This window comes from Octopus sinensis, linkage group LG10 (assembly GCF_006345805.1).
Source record: "Octopus sinensis linkage group LG10, ASM634580v1, whole genome shotgun sequence".
Taxonomy (NCBI): domain Eukaryota; kingdom Metazoa; phylum Mollusca; class Cephalopoda; order Octopoda; family Octopodidae; genus Octopus; species Octopus sinensis.
In genome coordinates, this window is record NC_043006.1 from 69,774,508 (window position 1) to 69,796,358 (window position 21,851).

General features: G+C 39.5%; 1 protein-coding gene across 1 annotated transcript in view; it reads right to left on the reverse strand.

Annotated features, from left to right (window-relative positions):
- LOC115216632 (excitatory amino acid transporter 1) overlaps positions 1 to 21,634 on the reverse strand; it is a 333,935-nt gene extending 312,301 nt beyond the window's left edge. Inside the window, exon 1 of the mRNA XM_036506771.1 lies at positions 21,217 to 21,634. The gene's annotated coding sequence lies outside the window, so the exon portion shown is untranslated. The remainder of the gene's footprint in view (positions 1 to 21,216) is intronic.
- Positions 21,635 to 21,851: the final 217 nt, after the last annotated feature.

Consider the following 21,851-nt stretch of genomic DNA (forward strand, 5'->3'; position numbering starts at 1 on the left):
TATATATATATATATATATATAGGGTAAAGTAAAATAATTTACTTTACCACACACACATATGTGTATATATATATATATATATATATATAATATATATATATATAATACACACACACACACAAATTCATATATATGTATATATATATATACACACACACAAACACAGACATAAATTCATATATATACACACACACACACACACACACAACCTGTATAAAGGATTTATTTATAGTGATTAAATGTTTAAGTTGTACATTAGCTCACCCCGCTCCATCAAATCGACATTACCTTTACAGGTGCACGGTGTGTTATACGTCATGTGTGTCGAAGTGATCTCGAAGCAACATGAAATGAAGTATTTTGTTCAAAAGCACAATACACCGCTCGATCTAGAAATTGAAACCATGAGGCCCTAAGCACCAGGCCACGCTCCTCTACACACACAAGCCCAAGTAAATGATCCTAGATCTCACGGTTCTCAATATGTTCTACTAAATTCCCTATTTAGTGAAGCTTAGGAATTTTAGAAATCTACTGTACAGGGAGTTCATTTTATTGATGGCTTGTGTTGTCCCCATTAGCATTATGGTCCAACGGGGTTTTCTCTCTTATTTATTTTGAATACTCTGATAACCATCAATTGACAATCTAACAGAACTATTCTAAAAGATATTAATAGCACTTCAGCGCTTTCAACGTCACGCTCTATTTAAGCCTTTCTCGGGAGATCGTTCTGCATATTCAATACAAATATTTAGACTCAATTATTCTTAAGGGCGCAGAGTGACAAATATAGAAGCGCAGGAATGTTCGACTGAATAACGATTCAGTGAACACAAGCTCAGAGACAGACAGAGAGGAAAGAGATCTGATCAAAAAGTATTCTCGCCATGACCATCCCGTCTTTTGTTTTTACAAACGCATATACCAAATTAAAACTTTATAAACACGATCCCACTTTCTTTTTTTAAATGAGTGAGACGAAGCTATTATATTTCGTTCATCGAACTCGAACCCCAGTCCTCACTTCCTGGTTTATGTAATCAACGGCACGTTGTTCTTTAACCCTAGGTCTGCCATGATAGAGAAGGTCTAGGGTATAAGGAATACCAACTGAGGTCATCCCGCCTTTTTCCTCTGGATAAGGAACCAAGATGACATGTATGTACATAAATAGATATATACACGTGTGTGTGCATATAAGCACAGAGGGACATATATGTGTACACTCACACATATACAGACACGCATATATATATATATATATATACACACACACACACACGCAGATAAATTCATATATATAGGCGCAGGAGTGGCTGTGTGGTAAGTAGCTTGTTTACCAGCCACATGGTTCCGGGTTCAGTCCCACTGCGTGGCACCTTGGGCAAGTGTCTTCTATAGCCTCGGGCTGACCAAAGCCTTGTGAGTGGATTTGGTAGACGGAAACTGAAAGAAGCCTTTCGTATATATGTATATATATATGCGTGTGTGTGTTTGTGTGTCTGTATTTGTCCCCCTAGCATTGCTTGACAACCGATGCTGGTGTGTTTATGTCCCCGTTACTTAGCGGTTCGGCAAAAGAGACCGATAAAATAAGTACTGGGCTTACAAAAGAATAAGTCCCGGGGTCGAGTTGCTCGATTAAAGGCGGTGCTCCAGCATGGCCGCAGTCAAATGACTGAAACAAGTAAAAAGTATATATATATATATATATATATATATATATATACACACACACATACACGCACACACGTCAACTCAATCACGTGATAAGAGAAGCCACAATTAAAGAAAACACTCAAAACATTTTGTTTCGAATATAGAATATATTAAGGGTAATATCTTGTGGTTTTTAGACTTCTTCACTTGTTAAGATATATATATATATATATATATATAATCTGCAACATAATTTCTTTTCCTCAACAGGCCCTGCCCTATTTAACAGTCTCGAGGGAGATCAAAGAGGAAAAGGATCCCATCAACTTTAAACAGAGTCTGGATAGATTCCTTCAAAGAATACCAGATAAGCCACCCATAATTGGATACAACTCACCCAACAAGAACTCACTACTTGAACAAAACTGGATACAACTCACCCAACAAGAACTCACTACTTGAACAAAACTTGACTTAAACAACACTTGACTTAAACAACACTTGACTTAAACAACACTTGACTTAAACAACACTTGACTTAAACAACACTTGACTTAAACAACACTTGACTTAAACAACACTTGACTTAAACAACACTTGACTTAAACAACACTTGACTTAAACAACACTTGACTTAAACAACACTTGACTTAAACAAAACTTGACTTAAACAAGGATTCGAATAATCCTATCAAGTGGTGCTATTAAGTTAGACATGGCCTGGACCAATCTTTGGTCGAAACATATCTAAGTCTATCCGTTCTGATTGAAAAATATGATAATCTTTTTCGAGCGAAACAAGTCTGAAGACCGTAAAATATAGCTACACTTTATATTCATAAAAAATCGTTCACGTAATAAATTGCTCGCAAATTGCTTTATCACGCAGGATCGGTTTTAAATGTTTATCACCGTTGCTACTCAAAGTTCCACGTTACTTCAATCGTTCAGATTATTTAAGGAGAAAAATATAAGGGGATGAGGCATAGTTTCCTAACTAAATGCATGAGATGAGGACTACAACATCATATCTCATTCTCTTTTCTCCTCTAATTTTCTAATGTAGGCTGCCCCGTTGCTTAAACAAAAACAGAAGTGAAATTTTACGGTCTCGGTTTCGTTACGGATGATGATGATGATGATGATGATAACGATGGTAGTGATGATGATGGTGTTGATGCTGATCGTGACGATAACGATGACAAAGATGGCGGAGAGGATATGATATGCTACTGTTGTTGTGGTTAGCACAAAGCAGGTTCGGTTCCAGCAAACATTATCAAACACGTCCCAGCTCTGACCATTCCATATCTTTTATCTTCTACTTGTCTCAGTCATTAGACTGCGGCCATGCTGGGGCACCGCCCTGAAGAATTTTAGTCGAACGAATCGACCCCAGCCCTTTTTTATTTTTTAACCTGCCACTTAGCCTATCGGTGCCTTTAGCCGAACAGATCGTTACAGTAACATAAACATAGCAACACCGGTTGTCAAGCGGTGATGGAGGACAAACACACAGATTACATATGCATTTCGATTGAATACCCTGCGAGTTTACACGAGGACCCACGAGCGACAATGTAAACTTCATTTAATCAAGGTATCCTTGGTCTGAAGCGTAGCTTGCGGTCTAACCCCCATCCCCGTTTGGATAATTACTACTTCTAAAGTTCCGTTAGCCATGAAACATATGTAGCCTGAATTTTATCAGCTCCATTCTCTTATTTTGGGATATTTATTTGCATATGCAGCAACCCCAGTTGCCTATTACAACCTTCTGCTCCAATAAACCACTGTTGTTTCTGAAAGTTGTTTTTAAAATCTTCTACGGACTGCTTGAAGTTCACTAATTTCCTGCACCTTGCTCCTTGTATCTTTCCTTTAAATACACACACACACACATAGCGAAACACCTAAGTTCTACGTGGCTCCGGCAGAAGGTAATGCCGAACTTCTGACTCTTCTGCCACAAGTTTCTCTCACTAAGGCAGCGAGCTGGCAGAATCGTTAGCACGCCGGGCGAAATGCTTAGCGGTATTTCGTCTGCCACTACGTTCTGAGTTCAAATTCCGCCGAGGTCGACTTTGCCTTTCATCCTTTCGGGGTAGATAAGTACCAGTTACGCGTTGGGGCCGATGTAATCGACGTAATCTCTTTGTTTGTCCTTGTTTGTCCCTTCTATGTTTAGCCCCTTGTGGGTAGTAAAAAATTAGGTATTTCGTCTGCCGTTACGTTCTGAGTTCAAATTCTTCCGCGGTCGACTTTGCCTTTCATCCTTTCGGGTTAGATAAGTACCAGTTACGCGCTGGGGCCGATGTAATCGACTTAATCTCTTTGTTCTTTTTTGTACCCTCTATGTTTAGCCACTTGTGGGCAATAAAGAAATATGAAACGTTAGCACGACCTAACCCTAACCCCAAAAAACAGAAAAAAAGACAAGAAAAAAACAACAGCAGAAGGAAAAGTATTTATAAGACGCACTGCGAAGGAAAGCTAGAGTGGTTGTTTTACGTTTCGAATAAAGTTCTTCTTCGGAAACAGGAGACAAAGGAAAGTCCAAAAGAAAAGGAAGGAGGGAGGAGGAAAATAAATAGCCAACAGTCCACGTGTAATTACATTTTTGAAATGACCGGAAGTAGAAGAACAAAGTGATTTCTGGGACAGGAGAGTATAAAGATTAGTTGGTATCTGTGGGTATATATGGGTGTGCGCGCATATGTGTGCAGTGGAATGTGTGTGTGTTGGCGTATGTATGCATGTATGGTAGCGTGTGTGTGTGGCAGTAACTGAGTGTATGTGTGCATGTGGTGGTGACCAGCGTGTGTAAGGCAACGTGTGCGTGATATAACGGGCTTCTTTCATGTTTCAGTTTCCGTCTACAACCACCCACACAGCTTTTGGTCTACTATAAAAAAAATACATGCCCAAGGTGCCACGCACTGGGACTGAACTTGGAACCAAGTGGCTAGGAGGCAAATTTCTTACCACACAGCCATGCATGGTTTCTTTTTATTTTCTTGTTCTTTTTCCCAGACATGGAAGCACTCCGTCGGTTACGACGATGAGGGTTCCGGTTGATCCGAATCAACGGAACAGCCTGCTCGTGAAATTAACGTGTAAGTGGCTGAGCACTCCACAGAAACGTGCACCCTTAACGTAGTTCTCGGGGATATTCAGCGTGACACAGAGAGTGACAAGGCCGGCCCCTTGAAATACAGGTACAACAGAAACAGGAAGTAAGAGTGAGAGAAAGTTGTGGTGAAAGAGTACAGCAGGGATCACCACCATCCCCTGCCTGGGCCATTGCGCCTCCACCCAGACATACTATGTTTCTGACTACAGTACGCGTTATATCTGAATTGCTTCGAGACAAAAAGATTTGATTTAAAAGTGATTATGCTGCTGTTTCTAGCAGATCGAGCGACTCTGTCGAAGCGAACTCGTTTGCTTGGTGTTGCTTTGTTTGTTCTTTTTCTTCTTCTTCTTCTTCTTCTTCTTCTTCTTCTTCTTATTGCTGCTCGTGGTAGGAGTGGTGGCGGTAATGGTTTAATGCTAGTCCTGCTGCTATTCTTCGTCTTGTTATTGTTGTCTGTGGTGATAGTGGTGGTAAAATGTTGCTGTTGTGTTTATTGCTGATGCAGCTGTTACGGTTGCTGTTGTATAGCGTTTATTGTTGCATTGCTGATGTTTTTGTTGTTATCGTAGTTGTTGTTGTTGTACGGTTTTGTTGCTATTGTTGTTGTTATCAGCGTTATCTTTTATTACAGACCTTCAATATTTATTGTGTACGTATATGTATATGTGCATAAACGTTGGCATATCTGTTCGACTCATACACACATACATACATACATATATATATATAATATATATATATATATATATATACATATATATACAAAAACACGCACACGAGCATATATATATATATATATTATATATATATATATATATATATATACAAAAACACGCACACGAGCATATATATATATGTGTGTGTGTGTGTGTCAGTGCGTGCGTATTATTACATACATACATACATACATACACACACACACATTTGTGTGTAGTTGAATGAATGTTTCGGTGTGTGTGTGTGTGTGTGTGTGTTGAGAGAAAGTTTGTGGAAAGGAGCGAGGAGGTGGATATCTAGGGTGGAAGAATTGATAATTTGATATATGAATGGCAGATAATAAAATATGCGAGATGAAGGAGGAGGAGGAGATGAAAGATGAAAGAGTGAGAGTACAAAGATAAAGGAATAGAGAAGACAGAGAGAGAGGGGGGGAAGGCACACACAGAATATGCGAATGAGAAACAAGACGATGGGGAAGAAAATATGAAGAGCGCGAATGATAGGAACTTGGATAAAAAGAGAGAGCAAAAGAGAGAAATGATAGGAGGTAAGTTAGGGGATAGAAAATAATTCGAGTAAATATTGTATGGGGTACATACTAAACTTAGTGTTGCATTACATGTGTGATACCCTAACTTATTTGAAGTTAGGGTGCAGGTCTAACGGTGCCCCACCCTTAAGTATTTGGCCATTGATTTCTTGTTGATCTTATGATAAACTTTGTCACTTAAGTTAGTGTATATGGGGCATATTATTTTGCATAATGTCTACTGAAAAGTTCTTGGCTTTGGGTAAAAGAAAATACAGGAGGATCAGTTAACTGTGATTTTATTCATCATAGGCGCAGGAGTGGCTGTGTGGTAAGTAGCTTGGTTACCAACAACATGGTTCTGGGTTCAGTCCCACTTCGTGGCATCTTGGGCAAGTGTCTTCTACTATAGCCTCGGGCCGACCAAAGCCTTGTGTGTGGATTTGGTAGAGAGAAACTGAAAGAAGCCCGTCGTATATATGTGTGTATACAATATATATATATATATATATATATATATATATATATATATGTGTGTGTGTGTGTATATATGTTTGTGTGTCTGTTCCCCAACATCACTTGACAACCGATGCTGGTGTGTTTACGTCCCCGTAACTTTGTGGGTCAGCAAAAGAGACCGATATAATAAATACTAGGCTTACAAAGAATAAGTCCTGGGGACGATTTGCTCGACTGAAGGCGGTGCACCAGCATGGCCGCAGTCAAATGACAAACAAATAAAAGAGTAACATATTCCCCTCTCAGATTTACACACTTATTGCAGTGAACCTTCGGTTTTATTTAAGCCCTGTCAAATAACTCGGAAGGCTCAGCCTCCAGCCTGGCCTTTCACGACACCCTTAAAGCCAAGAACTTTCAGCATCCCACATCCCCTCGTACACACACACACACACATGAGGGGGTGCTGAAAGGTTCCTGGCTTTGAGTAAAAGAAAATATAGAAGGATCAGTTAATTGTGATTTTATTCCCCTCTCAGATTCACACTCTTATTGCAGTGGTCCTTAAGTTTTTCTAAACCTAAAAGAACTCGGAAGGTTGAACCTCCAGCCAGTCTTTTCACGGAACCCTTAAAGCCAGGAACTTTTCAGCACCCCTCGTGCATATGTGCATTAGACAATAAATGTATTGTAAGTGTGGTAAGAAGCTGTCTTCCAAACCACAAGGTTCAGGGTTCATCCCCAATGCGTGGCATCTTGAGCAAATAATGCCCTCTACTGTAGCCCCGAACCGACCAAAGCCTTGTAGGTGTATTTAGTAGACGGAAACTGAAAGAAGCCTGTCGTGTTCATATATTTGTCGTTACATTTGTGCTTGTCCTCTATCATCGCTTAACACACGGTGCTGGTTTGTTTACGCCCCCCCGTACCCTAACGGTTCGGCAAAAGACACCAGGCTTTTGAAAAAAAATCCTGTAGTTGATTTATTCGAGTAAAATCCTTTGGCTGGAGCCACAGTACAACCACAGTTCAATGAGAAACAAAGATAAAACAAATGTATAGATAGTTGCATTAGGCTGGTTTTAGTGTGTGTGTGTGTGTGTGCGCGCAAAAAAAAAATCTATTCTCGTTTCTTTTCCTTTAACCAAACATAAGAGAGAAACGATCGAATAGTAACGAAATTTCAGCGTAGTACGAGAAATAAGACACCAATGACAAAAGCAATTCACCTGACGATCGCAGCAGCGTGAGACACGAATTATGAATAAAGGAAATTCATTTTAAATAAAGCCATAAGCTCTATGGCTTTTTTCTGAGTTCTCCCTTCATTCGACAAAAAATTAGCATTTGCGTGCGCGCGCGTGTGTATGTGGAGAGAGAGAGAGAGAAAGAGAGAGACGGGCATTGAGAACTGTGTGTGTGTGTTTAGTCTGCCGTTACGTTCTGAGTTCAAATTCCGTCGAATTTATCGGGATCGATAAATTATGTACCAATTACGCACTGGGGTCGATGTAATCGACTTAATTCGTTTGTCTGTTCTTCTTTGTCCCCTCTATGTTTAGCCCCTTGTGGGTAATAAAGAAACACATATATATATATATATATATATATATATATATATATATGCATGTATAGACTGAGAGAGAGAAAGATAGATCTGTTCTGAAGAACTCAGCTAAACCGAAACTTTGAAGTTACTTTTAACTCTTTCGTTCTAAAAATAAAACAAATGTGACATTCTACCAAAATTATTTAGCCATTCTTCACTCAACATAAGCTGCTTTTTATAAACATACACACAACATACACACGTGTGCATAAAACATAAAGACAACCATACGCATGAGTACATTAGGTCACTGTGAGGCCAGTACTAGCAGGTCATTTAGTATAACCTGTTGTAAGGTCTGGTGCTCGGCGCCCGAAGAGACACCTGAACCAAGCTACCAAGGTAAGGAGGGTTGCTAGAAATTCAACTGGATAAAAAACACAATATCTGTCAAAAGGACAGATAAGATCAATACAGGGTCATCAACTCTGAGTCATTAGCGCAGGACAGGAGCCTGCTGAGTTGCAAGATCACCCGTTATAGCATTTCTCTAGGTCAAGTTCTGTTATAAAACCCGTTAATATTGCTGAGATAGATGTCCCGCTCTGGCTTGCCTCGGGGCTCCTTGGCTTTGATGGAGAATATCGTACAAGCTGTTAAGCAGACAACAGTTTGCAAAAGAGGTGGTGTTGTACAAGCTGTTATCAACTTGCACTAGCATTATTGAGGAGTGGCTGTGTAGTAAGTAGTTTGCTTACCAACCACATGGTTCTGGGTTCATTCCCACTGCGCGGCACCTTGGGCAAGTGTATTCTACTATAGCTTCGGGCCGACCAAAGCTTCGTGAGTGGATTTAGTGGCCGGAAAAGGAAAGAAGCCCGTCGTATATATGTATATGTCTGTGTATATATTTGTGTGTCTGTGCCCCTCCCCCACCAGCATCGGTTTTATTTACGTCCCCGTAAGCTAGCGGTTCGGCAAAGGAGACCGATAGAATAAGTACTAGGCTTAGGCTTACAAAGAATAAGTCCTGGGATCGATTTGTTCGACTAAAGGTGGTGCTCCAGCATGGCCGCAGTCAAATGACTGAAACAAGTAAAAGATTAAAAGAGTAATTTCCGCTAATCGCCAGTGGTGGTCATTCTAATACAGCGGCTGTACAGCTACTTCACTCTTATCCCCACACACATACACAAGCAATAAATAGTATTTACCCTTCAAGTGATGAAATATAGCTTAATTGTGCACAGATGCAGCTTTTCTGCAAAGCTGATGTGCAATATGCATATGTATAGCAACAGTCAACGAGACTTCTTTGCATGCACTCATGAATTGTGTGTGGTGTCGAAGCGCGGATAGATAAATGCATGTTCAAAACCTGTATGCTTCTTTGAGGATGTGTGCACCGTTAAATGTTCAGCACACGTGTGTATTTGTCTGCGCATGCATATATATATATATATATATATATATATATATATATATATATACGATATGCATTTTTACATACAACCATTTATACATACATAGATGTTTGTATACGTGTGGGTGTGTGCGCGCAGGTCAAGCTGTGTTGTTAAGCAGCTCGCTCTGCAACCACGCTCTTTTGGGTTCAATCTCACTCCGCGGTGTTTTCCACTATTGCCCCGGGTTAACCTATGCATTGTAGAATTTGGTAAGCGGAAACTATGTGTGTGTGGGTAGGTACATACACACGTACGTTTGTTTACGTCCCGGTAATACTTTATTTCATCGATCTCAGATAAATTTTAGTCGACAGATCTTAACTCATAACTTAAAGAACCTTAACTAACATAATCTTAGGAGTGGCTGTGTGGTAAGTAGTTTGCTTACGAACCACATGGTTCCGGGTTCAGTCCCACTTCGTGGCACCTTGGGCCGACCAAAGCCTTGTGAGTGAATTTGGTAGACGGAAAATGAAAGAAGCCCGTCGTATATATGTATGTATATATGCGCGGGTGTGTGTGTGTTTGTCCCCCCAACATCACTTGACAACCGATGCTGGTGTGTTTACGCCCCCGTAAATTAGCAGTTCGGGAAACGGGACCGATAGAATAAGTACTAGGCTTACAAAGAATAAGTCCTAGGGTCGATTTGATCGACTAAAGTCGGTGCTCCAGCATGGCCATAGTCAAATGACTGAAACAAGTAAAAGAGAAAATAGCCACCATCATTTAATCCGGTGCTCTAACAATTCTGTTAATCCACCACTTTATAATAAAAATTAAAATAATTATTTCTAATCCAGTCACAAAACCGGATATCTTGAAGGAGGGGACAAATCGGCCACACTGAACCCAGTGTTTGACTGGTTCTTATTTCATTGACTCAAAAAAAGATGCAAGGCAAAATCAACCTCGGTGGAATTCGAACACAGAATGTAAGGAGACGGAAAAAATTCTGCTAGGCATTTCGCCCGACGCGCTAACGATACTGCCAACTTGCTGCCTTAATAGTAATCCTTTCTACTATAGGCACAACACCCGAAATTTGTGGGGAGGGGACTTAGTCGATTACATCGACACCAGTGCGTAAACGGTACTTATTTAATTGACCCCGAAAGTATGAAAGGCAAAATCGACCTCGGAGGAATTTGAACTCAGAACGTAGCGGCAGACGAAATGCCTATTTATTTCTTTACTACCCACAAGGGGCTAAACTCAGAGAGGACAAACAAGGACAGACACACGGATTAAGTCGATTATATCGACCCCAGTGCGTAACTGGTACTTATTTAATCGACCCCGAAAGGATGAAAAGCAAAGTCGACCTCGGCGAAATTTGAACTCAGAACATAAAGACGGACGAAATGTCGCTAAGTATTTTGCTCAGCATGCTAACGATTCTGCCAGTTTACCGCCTTCTAAATGTTAATTTCATGTTTTGGCACAAAGCCAGCAATTTCGTGGGATGGGTAAATCTATTACATCAACTCCAGTGCTCAACTGGTACTTACCTATGTTATCTAACATGAAAGGATGAAAAATAAAGTCGATCTGGTTAGAATTTGTACTCGGAATGTAATGAGCCGAAAGAAATGCCGCTCAGCATTTTGTTCGACGCGCTTAGAGCTTCTGACAGCTTACTGCTATAATAATAACTTGAACAAAAGCAACTTGAACAAAAGCCAACCACTACCTCCAGAGAAACGGAAATACCACTGACGATTTTCACTTTGTATTGTATTAGTTATCAAATAACAAGCTTGAATGATCACAGAGAGATTGTATTCGTCCCTTGAGGAACGGTAAGTATTAACTGGTGAACAAACAAGCAGTTTGTTGTAAACAAGGCAGGAAAATAAATAATCAGTGGTTCATTGGTAGTCCTAAGCTGAAAGATTGCAAGAAGAGAAATACCAGTTTAGTAGTGGCGCGAATTGTGTTTATTTTTTCTTCCACAATTGACTGAAATTTTATGGATGTGAGTCGATTACATTGCCCCCTGTGCTCAACTGGTATTTATTCTATCGACCCCGAAAGGGTGAAGGGTAAAGCTGACTCTTGCGGGCTTTGAGCTCAGCATGTAAAAAGTCAGAAGAAATGTCACTAAGAACGTTGTTCGACGTGCGAACGATTTTATTAGCTCAATACCTGTTTGTTTTTTTTATTCTTTCATCTATGGTCACATGGCCCGAAAATTTGAGAAAGGGAGAATAAATTACATTGACCCTAGCGTTCAACTGGTTATTTTATCGACCCAGAAAGCGGGATTTGAAGTCAACATAACGACTGATGAAATGCACGCTGACGTTTATGCAAACGATATGGAATCTCAGCCCCAAATAACGGAGCACAAAAAACAAAAAGAAAAACTATGTGGTTGGACCAAAATTGCACACACATCAAATTGATTCTATACAGAGAGAAACTCGGAGAACAAGAGGTGGAGGTCATCCAAGGTGACAACATGTTGCCTTCGATGTTTGCTTGATATCGATGAAGTTGATAGTGCGAAAAACAAGATTTAGTTATGAATGGTGGGGGAAGTAATTTATTATGAAGCATCTTTTTGTTCATGGAAGATTTTAAACTGTTCGGTGAGATCTAAAAACCAGAAAGTTCCTTTAGTTTAAAACTTTTCATTTATTTAAGTCGAAGAGGGCTAACTGTCACAGTATCGGCCGCTCTCTGACGTGTTTGCGGTTGAGCCTGTGGCAGTGGAGTCCTCCGGCGTTCTAGACATCCGGAGAGCATCCTTGCTCACTTTTATGGAGTCGGAGATGGCTAACTCGAAGTGCGAACCCCGTATCCAACGCATCTCCCTCACCATACTTCGGGGCTACGTCCGTCTGAACCATGAAGCGTACCCACCTTTAAATTACCTAAAGTTTAATAAAACAAAGGAACGGAATTCAGAGCAAAGCGGTGTGAAGACAATAGCAGTATTTGTGTTGGTGTTACGTAATGGTAAGGTAATGAAGAAGGTTGAAGAGGAAGAATATAAGCGTTTATCAATACTAGAAGTCGAGAAGAACAAAATTGAAACGAAAGAATTATTTGGAAAAAATACTCAAGATCAAAAGTTGTGTTAATTCAAAATGAAGCGGAAGGAACGTGATATTAACAAAATATTTACAAGCAGTATAGATAGAGTGTGGCTTGTAGAGGTTTTTGCCTCTATTATTTGCAGACCGTTTGTTCAGATTTACTTACTGTAGATTTGTTTCCGAAGTCGCTACTGAGATCAACTTTGCATGTCATCTAGCTGATTCAAATCAAACACATACAACACACATAGACGTAACATATTCACATACACAATCTTAGCCTATAACACAGCAACGGACATCTTGCACACAATATATACATACACACATTGTGTAAAATACGCATACGTTCGACTCTCCGGTTCATTACCTCCCTTTATTATCACTCTTTTAGTTTATAAAATTAACTCCATCATTTACTTCCCACCATTATTACAAACAATCTCTCGCTTACTTCATTGTACAGAACTAGTTTATTTTCTCCGTTCTTGTACGTTTTCCCTTCTGTCTTTTCTTTGATGAAAACAAGGCTGAAACATAAGAACAGTCTTCATTCCAATTCTGTTTGTAACTCCGTTATCTGTTATATATATATATAACCTTTACTCTTTTACTTGTTTCAGTCATTTGACTGCGGCCATGCTGGAGCACCACCTTTAGTCGAGCAAATCGACCCATGACTTATTCTTTGGAAGCCTAGTACTTATTCTATCGGTCTCTTTTGCTGAACCGCCAAGTTACGGGGACGTAAACACACCAGCATCGGTTGTCAAGCGATGTTGGGGGAGAAACACAGACATATATATATATATATATATATTATATATATATATATATATATATATATATATATATATACGACGGGCTTCTTTTCAGTTTCCGTCTACCAAATCCACTCAAGGCTTTGGTCGGCCCGAGGCTATAGAAGACACTTGCCCAAGGCGCCACTGAACCCGGAACCATGTGAATGGTAAGCAAGCTACTTACCACACAGCCACTATATATATATATATATATATATATATATATATATATATTTGAAAGAATGAGTAGAGATGGCTTTTTTTGAGGAAATAATTTTTTTTATTTTAATCTTAATATTATAAACATTAAGTTTAAAATAATTATTATTAAGATTATTATTGAGATTAAAATAACTATTATTAAGATTATTATTGAGATTAAAATAACTATTATTAAGATTATTATTAAGATTAAAATAACTATTATTAAGATTATTATTAAGATTACAATAAAAATTATCTCTTCAAAAAAGCTATCTCTACTCATTCTTTCAAATATGTATAATACTGTACCAAGAACTTGCTCTTTTTTATCCTACTACATATATATATAATGTTTCAGGCTTGTTGCATTAAGTTCAAGTCATTACTGAAGTTGGTTAGTAGATATAAAATGTTCATAACCCCGCCACACATACAAAATTTATCTTTACACCTAAAACAAATGTCAATGTTACGACGCAATAAAGAAAGAACGGTAGACCACCAACTATAAAGACATGTGGTGTTTCGAGTAAACGAAGGAACCTCTATGTGATCTTTGGAGTTGCTTGAAATAGCAACCAAATCTTTCAGCCACATCCTACCGTTTTGCTAAAATTACACATTACTGGATGTTGCAGTTCTAGATTCACAACACGATATTTGATTGTCACCTTTATCTACTGCGTTCAAATTCCATCGGGGTAAATAAAAGTACCAGTTATATCTTGGGGTAATTTAATCGGTTAGTGTCACCTAAAATTCCTATGACTTGCTGTTAGAAATTATTCTCTATTTTTGTTAAAATTGATTTTGATTGTTGTCGCTATTATTATTGTTATTATTATTATTATTGTTGTTTTTTGATGATTTTGTTATTGTATTTTCCAGTCGTTATTGTTGTCGATGTTGGTGTTGTAATTGTCCCGGATGTCGGTACAAAGCGACTTCCATAGGATGTGGTAGCAAATCAAAATGGCGGATGTATCGTATTTTAAAGAGAGGATATTTAATCTGTGTGTGTGTGCGCGCGCGCGCTTTGGGAGGAGTAGTGGAAGTGACTGTGTGAGTAGCAGTGAGAGCGAGATGCGGACGAATAGAAGGAAAAAGCGGTGAGAAAGAGCGAGTGGGGGAAGAGAAAGAGCGAGTGGGGGAAGAGAAAGAGCGAGTGGGGGAAGAGAAAGAGCGAGTGGGGGAAGAGAAAGAGCGAGTGGGGGAAGAGAAAGAGCGAGTGGGGGAAGAGAAAGAGCGAGTTGGGGAAGAGAAAGAGCGAGTTGGGGAAGAGAAAGAGCGAGTTGGGGAAGAGAAAGAGCGAGAGGGGAAGAGAAAGAGCGAGAGGGGAAGAGAAAGTGTGGGAGGGGAGAAGAGCAAGAGCAAGGGAGGAGAGAAAAAACGAGGAGATGGGGAGAAAATGAGCAGGGGAGCAGTGAAGGGGAAGAAAGATGATAATGATAAAAAAGAGACAGGTGTAGAACTAGTGACTGATTGTGTGTCAGGAAGAGATGGAGGCGGGCGGAGAAGAATGTGCGAATATAAGGACAGTGAAAGGGAGGAGAAGGATATGAAGACGTAATATATTATTTGGCGGGAAGAATAAGATGGAATAAGTGTGAAAGTAGGAGTGTGATAGTATGAGAGAATGAACAAGCTGTGAGTAAAGCATGGAGAGAGGAGGGAAGGTAAAAAGAGAAGGAGAGACAGGAATACGAAGGGGCATAAATATGGGGAGAGAGGGAGAGAGTAAAAGAGCGTTAGAAAGAGACTGAGATAAGAGAGGGGCAAGAGAATGGACTATAACAATGTGTGTGTAAGTGGAGTGGAGGATAAAGAAAAATGGAAGGAATAAAGACACTGAGATTGTCTCGCAGTCAGGAAAACAGATAATGGAATAATGGAACCATCATCATTATAATCATCATCATCATCGTTAGTTTTGTTGTCATTCCCGCAAGCTACCATCGTACATGACCATGTTCCCTCCAATTTCACCATAAACATGGCCGTTTTATTCAGCGAACATTCATAAAACGAAATAACGGCAGATGGCATCATGCGTGCGTGTGTACGTACGTGAGTGTGTGCGTGCGTGTGTACGTGCGTATGTGTGCATCTATACTTACATATGGGGAGAGAGAGAAACAGAGAGAGAGAAGTGGTGGGGGTGATCATAAAGTTAGAATTACATGAACAGATATTAGTTAATGACTAATCATTTAAATATTTTGGCAAGTAAGCGGTATAATTAGATATGTTTCGGTATTATTTAGTCCTCATTAGCAAGGCTTAGTGTTCACTGTGTTTACCCAAACAGTGATAACATAATCGCCAAGCAAACGTACAATATTGTACACTGCTTGGTGTAGAAAAGGCGAATAATATTCAGAATAAATCGTGTAATGATACAGACTGAACATAAGAAATAACTATGTAAGTGACGGCTTGTGTTCTCTCAAGAGTTATATCAGCAGGCTTATCATACAACTTTATCGTCTACAGAATACGTGCTGCAATAGCCAAAGGGACGAACGACTATGTGCTTTAATAACTCCTCATTAACTCCAGTAATCTAATTGGGTCCACAAATCTCATTACGAAATAAGGGGGTTTCTATGAAGTCACTTGGTGCGCTTGAAATAGTAGTGAAATGTCTTTTAAATCTCATTCTATCATAAATAATAAAGAAGGATACTTTGGACTCCAGAGTTTCTGAATGATATAAAGTAAACATAGCCAAGGTTGGAACTCTCAATCATAGCTCTCCTTGACCAACGCTGGTCTCTAGACTACAACGTTGACAACTATTAATATTTTCATTAATACAAAAGCAGCGAGCTGGCAGACACTTTAGCATGCCGGGCGAAATGCTTAGCGGTATTTCGTCTGTCTTTACGTTCTGCGTTCAAATTCCGCCAAGGTCGACTTTGTCTTTCATAATTTCGGGGTCGATAAATTAAATACCAGTTGCGTACTGAGGTATCGAATTGGCTGGCCCCTTTCCACTGCGTGGCACCTTGGGCAAGTGTCTTCGGGTCGACCAAAGCCTTGTGAGTGGATTTGGTAGATGGAAACTGAAAGAAGCCCCGTCATATATATATATATATATATATATATATATATATATATATATATACACATATATATGTGTGTGTGTGTGTGTGTGTGTGTGTGGATTTGTCCCCACCAGCATCACTCGACAACCGACGCTGGTGTGTTTACGTCCCTGTAACTTTGCGGTTCGGCAAAAGAGACCGATAGAATAAGTACTAGGCTTACAAAGATTAAGTCCTGGGGTCGATTTGTTCGACTAAAGATGCTGCTGCAGCATGACCACAGTCAAATGACTGAAACAAGTAAAAAAGTAAAGTATTGTGTAACCCAGCGATAGCATCAATTAGGCCGACCGCAGTACGCAACTGGTACTTAATTTATCGACCCCGAAAGGGTGAAACGCAAAGTCGACCTCGGCGGAATTTGAACAGTAGTCTGGGGACCATAGGAGAAATTAAAGCTTATTCTTTTATCAGTACAATGATGTATCCCCACAATTCATTGTGACAGGGGGCCACTGAAGAGATCTTTCTCTCCCCACTTTTTTTCTCTTCGGTTTTATTTCTCATGCAGTAGTATGTCTACAAATTAATCGATCTATTAAATAACAAAACGCGCCAATTTTACAGTGGTGCTGCTGTTTGTTGTGTTCAAGATGTTTCCGCTATGCTATGTAGAATATAAATTATTACGTTGATACAAGGTCACACATTTCTAGGCAATATTTTGTCGATCAACTCGAAACCATTGTGTGAGTGGTAGTTCTAAAATCGATTATGGCCGTGACATGGAAAGAGAATCTTAACAGAATTGGAAATTAGTAAAGGTGGGTTGAAAAATTATCGATCTACCAATATAGAATTAGAGTAACATTGGTCTCGAATTTTGGCACTGGGCCAGCAATTTCGGTGAAAGGGTTAAGTCGATTAAATCGACTCCAGCGTGCTAACGATTCTGCCAGCTCACCGCTTCAGAATAACTTTCTCTACACTAGGCATAAGGCCTGAAATTTTGAGGGAGGGGGCCGGTCGAGTAGATCGATCCCAGAACGAAACTGGTACTTAATTTATCGACTCCGAAAGGATGAAAGGCAAAGTCGACCTCGGCAGAATTTGAACTCAGAACGTAAATCAGACAAAATGCCGCTAAGCATTTCGCCCGGCGTGCTAACGTTTCTACCAGCTCGCTGCCTTAGAATAACAGTAATATTAAATTGTGTTTTACGCCAAACATCACATTAAGGCCATATGCAGACATCGAGGGAATATTCGCATAGGTTTTATGTTACATCGCAATATTTAGTTTGGTGTTATGTTAGAGGCCCTTTGTTCTTTTTGCTTGTTTCAGTCATTGGACTGAAGCCATGCAGGAGCACCATCTTGAGTCGAACAAATCTATCCCAGGACTTATTTCTTTAACGATAAACGTCGCCCTTTTCAAGCCTATCCAGACTCATGGGCCCGGTTTCTGTGGTGTATGTGTTCCCACCAGCTGGACGGGACGCCAGTCCATCGCAGTGTTACTCATTTTTTGCCAGCTGAGTGGACTGGAGCAACGTGAAATGAAGTGTTCTGCTCAAGAACACAACGCGTTGCCCGGTCCAGGAATGGAAACCACAATCTGACGATCCTGATGCTGACACCCCAACCACTAAGCCACGCGCCTCCACTTATTTCTTTAAGCCTAGTACTTATTCCATCAGTCTCTATTGCCGAACTGCTAAGTTACGAGGATGTAAACATACCATGTCCGGTTGTCAAGCGGTCGTGAGAGACAAAGACACACACACATTTATTTATATATATATATATATATAATATATATATATATATAATATATATATATATATATATATATATATATATATATATATTTATATATATATACACACACACACATATACATTGGGGGTTCTTTCAATTTCTGCGACCAAATCCACTCACAAGGTTTTGGCCAGCCCGAAGCTCTAGTAGAAGGCGCTTGTCCAAGGTGGCACGCAGTGGATTTGAATCCGGAACCATGTGGTTGGAAAGCAAGCTTCTTACCACACAGCCACGCCTACCGTAGTAATATTTCAATGGTCTCACGTTAGACATCAGCAGTATAATTTAGATATAGATAGGCTTTTAGGTTAGACTTCGCAGCTATATTTAGTTCGGTCGTACGTTAGACATCACTATAATATCATTTTCTAACACTAACACAAGACCTAAATATTTGGTGTGAGAAAAGTCTACTAAGCCAACAACCCCGAAAGGATGAACGATAAAGTTGATTCCAGTGGCATTTGAAATCAAGGCGCGAAGAGCCTTGATAAATACCACCAAGCCCTTTTGTTTGCTGTTCAACTAAATCCGGTATTCCACAGGCAATTTATAAGAATAATTAACAATACCATGGTTATTTTCAATACTATCAGATGTCTGGATGTTTATAGATAACCATGAAATAACTATTTTTTAAATTGTATTTTATCGAAACGTTTTATTCTTTTTTGTGTAACTATCCACTCAGGCAGTATTGAATGTGCTGTGTTAAGAAAAAATATCTTTGAACGATATATCCTTAGTTATACACTTGTCACTTCATCTACCTTGAGAGTTGTTATATAGGTTTCACTTCACATCAAGAAGTAAACAATCTGGACGAGGGAACGAAATCAGACATAATTTTTCTGTAATATTGGTCTGCTCCTGTACGATTATGTTGGTAAAGCTTTAACGAATTTTAATTCTTATTTCTAAATCAGCGTAAAGTTCATGTAGGTTGGTTTTAAACCATACCACAGTCCAGCTGAATATAATATTACAGCTGACTCTCTGAGCTGCGGATTCTAAACTAATATTAAAATTGTAATATAGGCACAAAGCCTATAATTTAGCGGAGGGAGCCAGTCGTTTACATCGGCCCCCAGCATTCAGTTGGTACTCATTTGATTGACCTCGAAAGGGTGAACGGCTAAGTCGACCTCTGCGGAATTTGAACTCGAAACGTAAAGACTAACGAAATACATATTTCTTTACTACTCAACAAGAGGCTAAACACAGAAAGGACAAACAAGGACAGACAAACGGATTAAGTTGTTTATATCGACCCCAGTGCGTAACTGGTACTTATTTAATCGACTCCGAAAGGATGAAATGCAAATTCGAGATCGGCGGAAGTTGAACTCAGAACGTAACGGCAGACGAAATACCTATTTCTTTATTACCCACAAGGGGCTAAACATAGAGAGGACTAACAAGGACAGACAAACGGATTAAGTCAATTATATCGACCCCAGTGCGTAACTGGTACTTATTTAATCGACCCCGAAAGGATGAAAGGCAAAGTCGACCTCGGCGGAATTTGAACTCAACGTAACGACAGACGAAATACCGCTAAGCATTTCATCTAGCGTGCTAACGAGTCTGCCAGCTCGCCGCCTTAATAATAATAATAATAATAATAATAATAATAATAATAATAATAATAATAATAATGATGGTTTCAAATTTTTGGCATAGGACCAGCAACTTTGGGATGGAGTGGAGAGGAGCTAATCGAATACAACGATCTCAGTGATCAACTGGTACTTATTTTATCGATGCCAAGTGAATGGAAGGCTAAGTCGAGCTCGGTGGCATTTGAATACAGTACGTGAGGACGGACGAAATGTTCTTAAGCATTTTACCTTCTACAAGTGTCTTCCACTAAAGACTCGAGTTGATTAAGACCTCGAGTAAAATTTGATAGAAGTATGGAAGCCCATGTACACTCATACATATAAATGTGTCAGGCAGAGAGAAAGAGAGAGTATGTGTGAGAGAGAGAGAGAGAGACAGAAAGAAAGAGAGAGAGAGCGTTTACATTTGTAAGGTTTGGGATCAGAGATAACCAGAAGCTAAACAACAACAACAACAACAGTAGCAACTCAGGATATTTTTAAAATGTCAACAGAAACAACGACAAGAACAAAATAAAGATTCCTTCCTTAAAATCCTCCTCGTCACCCGCAATATCTTCCCCATTAACAGCATCACCATCATCGACATCAACATCAACATACTCCTCGTTTTTACTTCTAGCTATCATCAGTATCTAAACCAGTGATATCATCATCATCATCAGCGCTATCATCATCATCGGTGCCTTACCTTTGTTAGGGTCGTCGACGTCATAATTATTGTCATCACCATCATTACTGATTATTATCATTATCAGTCATCAACATCAGTCATCACTATCATCATCACTGTCATCATCACTGTCATCATCACTGTCATCATCACTATCATCATCTATCATCATCTCTATCATCATCACTATCATCATCTCTATCATCATCACTATCATCATCTCTATCATCATCTCAATCATCATCTCAATCATCATCTCTATAATCCTCGTTATCATTGGGATCATAGTGGTCATAACAGACAAAAGCCTTCCAAAACTAAAATGTCCGACAAACAAAATGCGCAGCAAAATCAACAGCATTAAGCCCCCACCATTACCATCACCATCATCTGTCATAACAATTAGAACAATAATGGGAAAGAAAAACAACAACAACAACAACCACTCCTAACGTAGCGTTAACATAAACAAATACTTACCTAAAATGGTCGCCGAAACGAAATGAAAAGAAAATCGCCAGCAGAAAGTTGTATAATTTTAAAAGAGCGTTTCGTTTGAAAATAGTCACTTAAAGCTGTTGGTTTGAAGTATTTAGCAAAACCGTGGTGAGGTTGTGAGTTGGTTACTTGGTAAGAAATAGTAGCTCAGTGCTTACACAAGAGGTAACCTCAGTTGTTTACAGGTATGCTATACAAATGTGTCTCTGTTGCAAGACCTCGAATAATAGATACAGTCGAACTGCACAGACCTAGAAGAGCCGTCCGACAACGATGCCTGCTCGATGACAAATGATGAAGGATATTGAGATTAACTTGGGAGGGAGAGAAAGCGGTTAGCGGAGGGTGGCGTGGTCTACGTCAAGACTTTGAAAAAGCTTTCTATTGATGTTCGGATCAGGATAGCTGGAAGCACCATTTTTAAATGGTCGTTTTCTTTTTTTAGTTTTCTTTTATTTATCTTTTATGAAAGTTGTTTCATGTTTATGTATGAGGGAGGTTGGCACAAATTTCATAATAGAGATAATGGCGGCGGTGGCGGTCGTGGTGATAATGGTGGTGGCGGTGTTGAAGGAAGTGGTTATAATGGAGTTGATGATGGTGATGATAGTAATCAT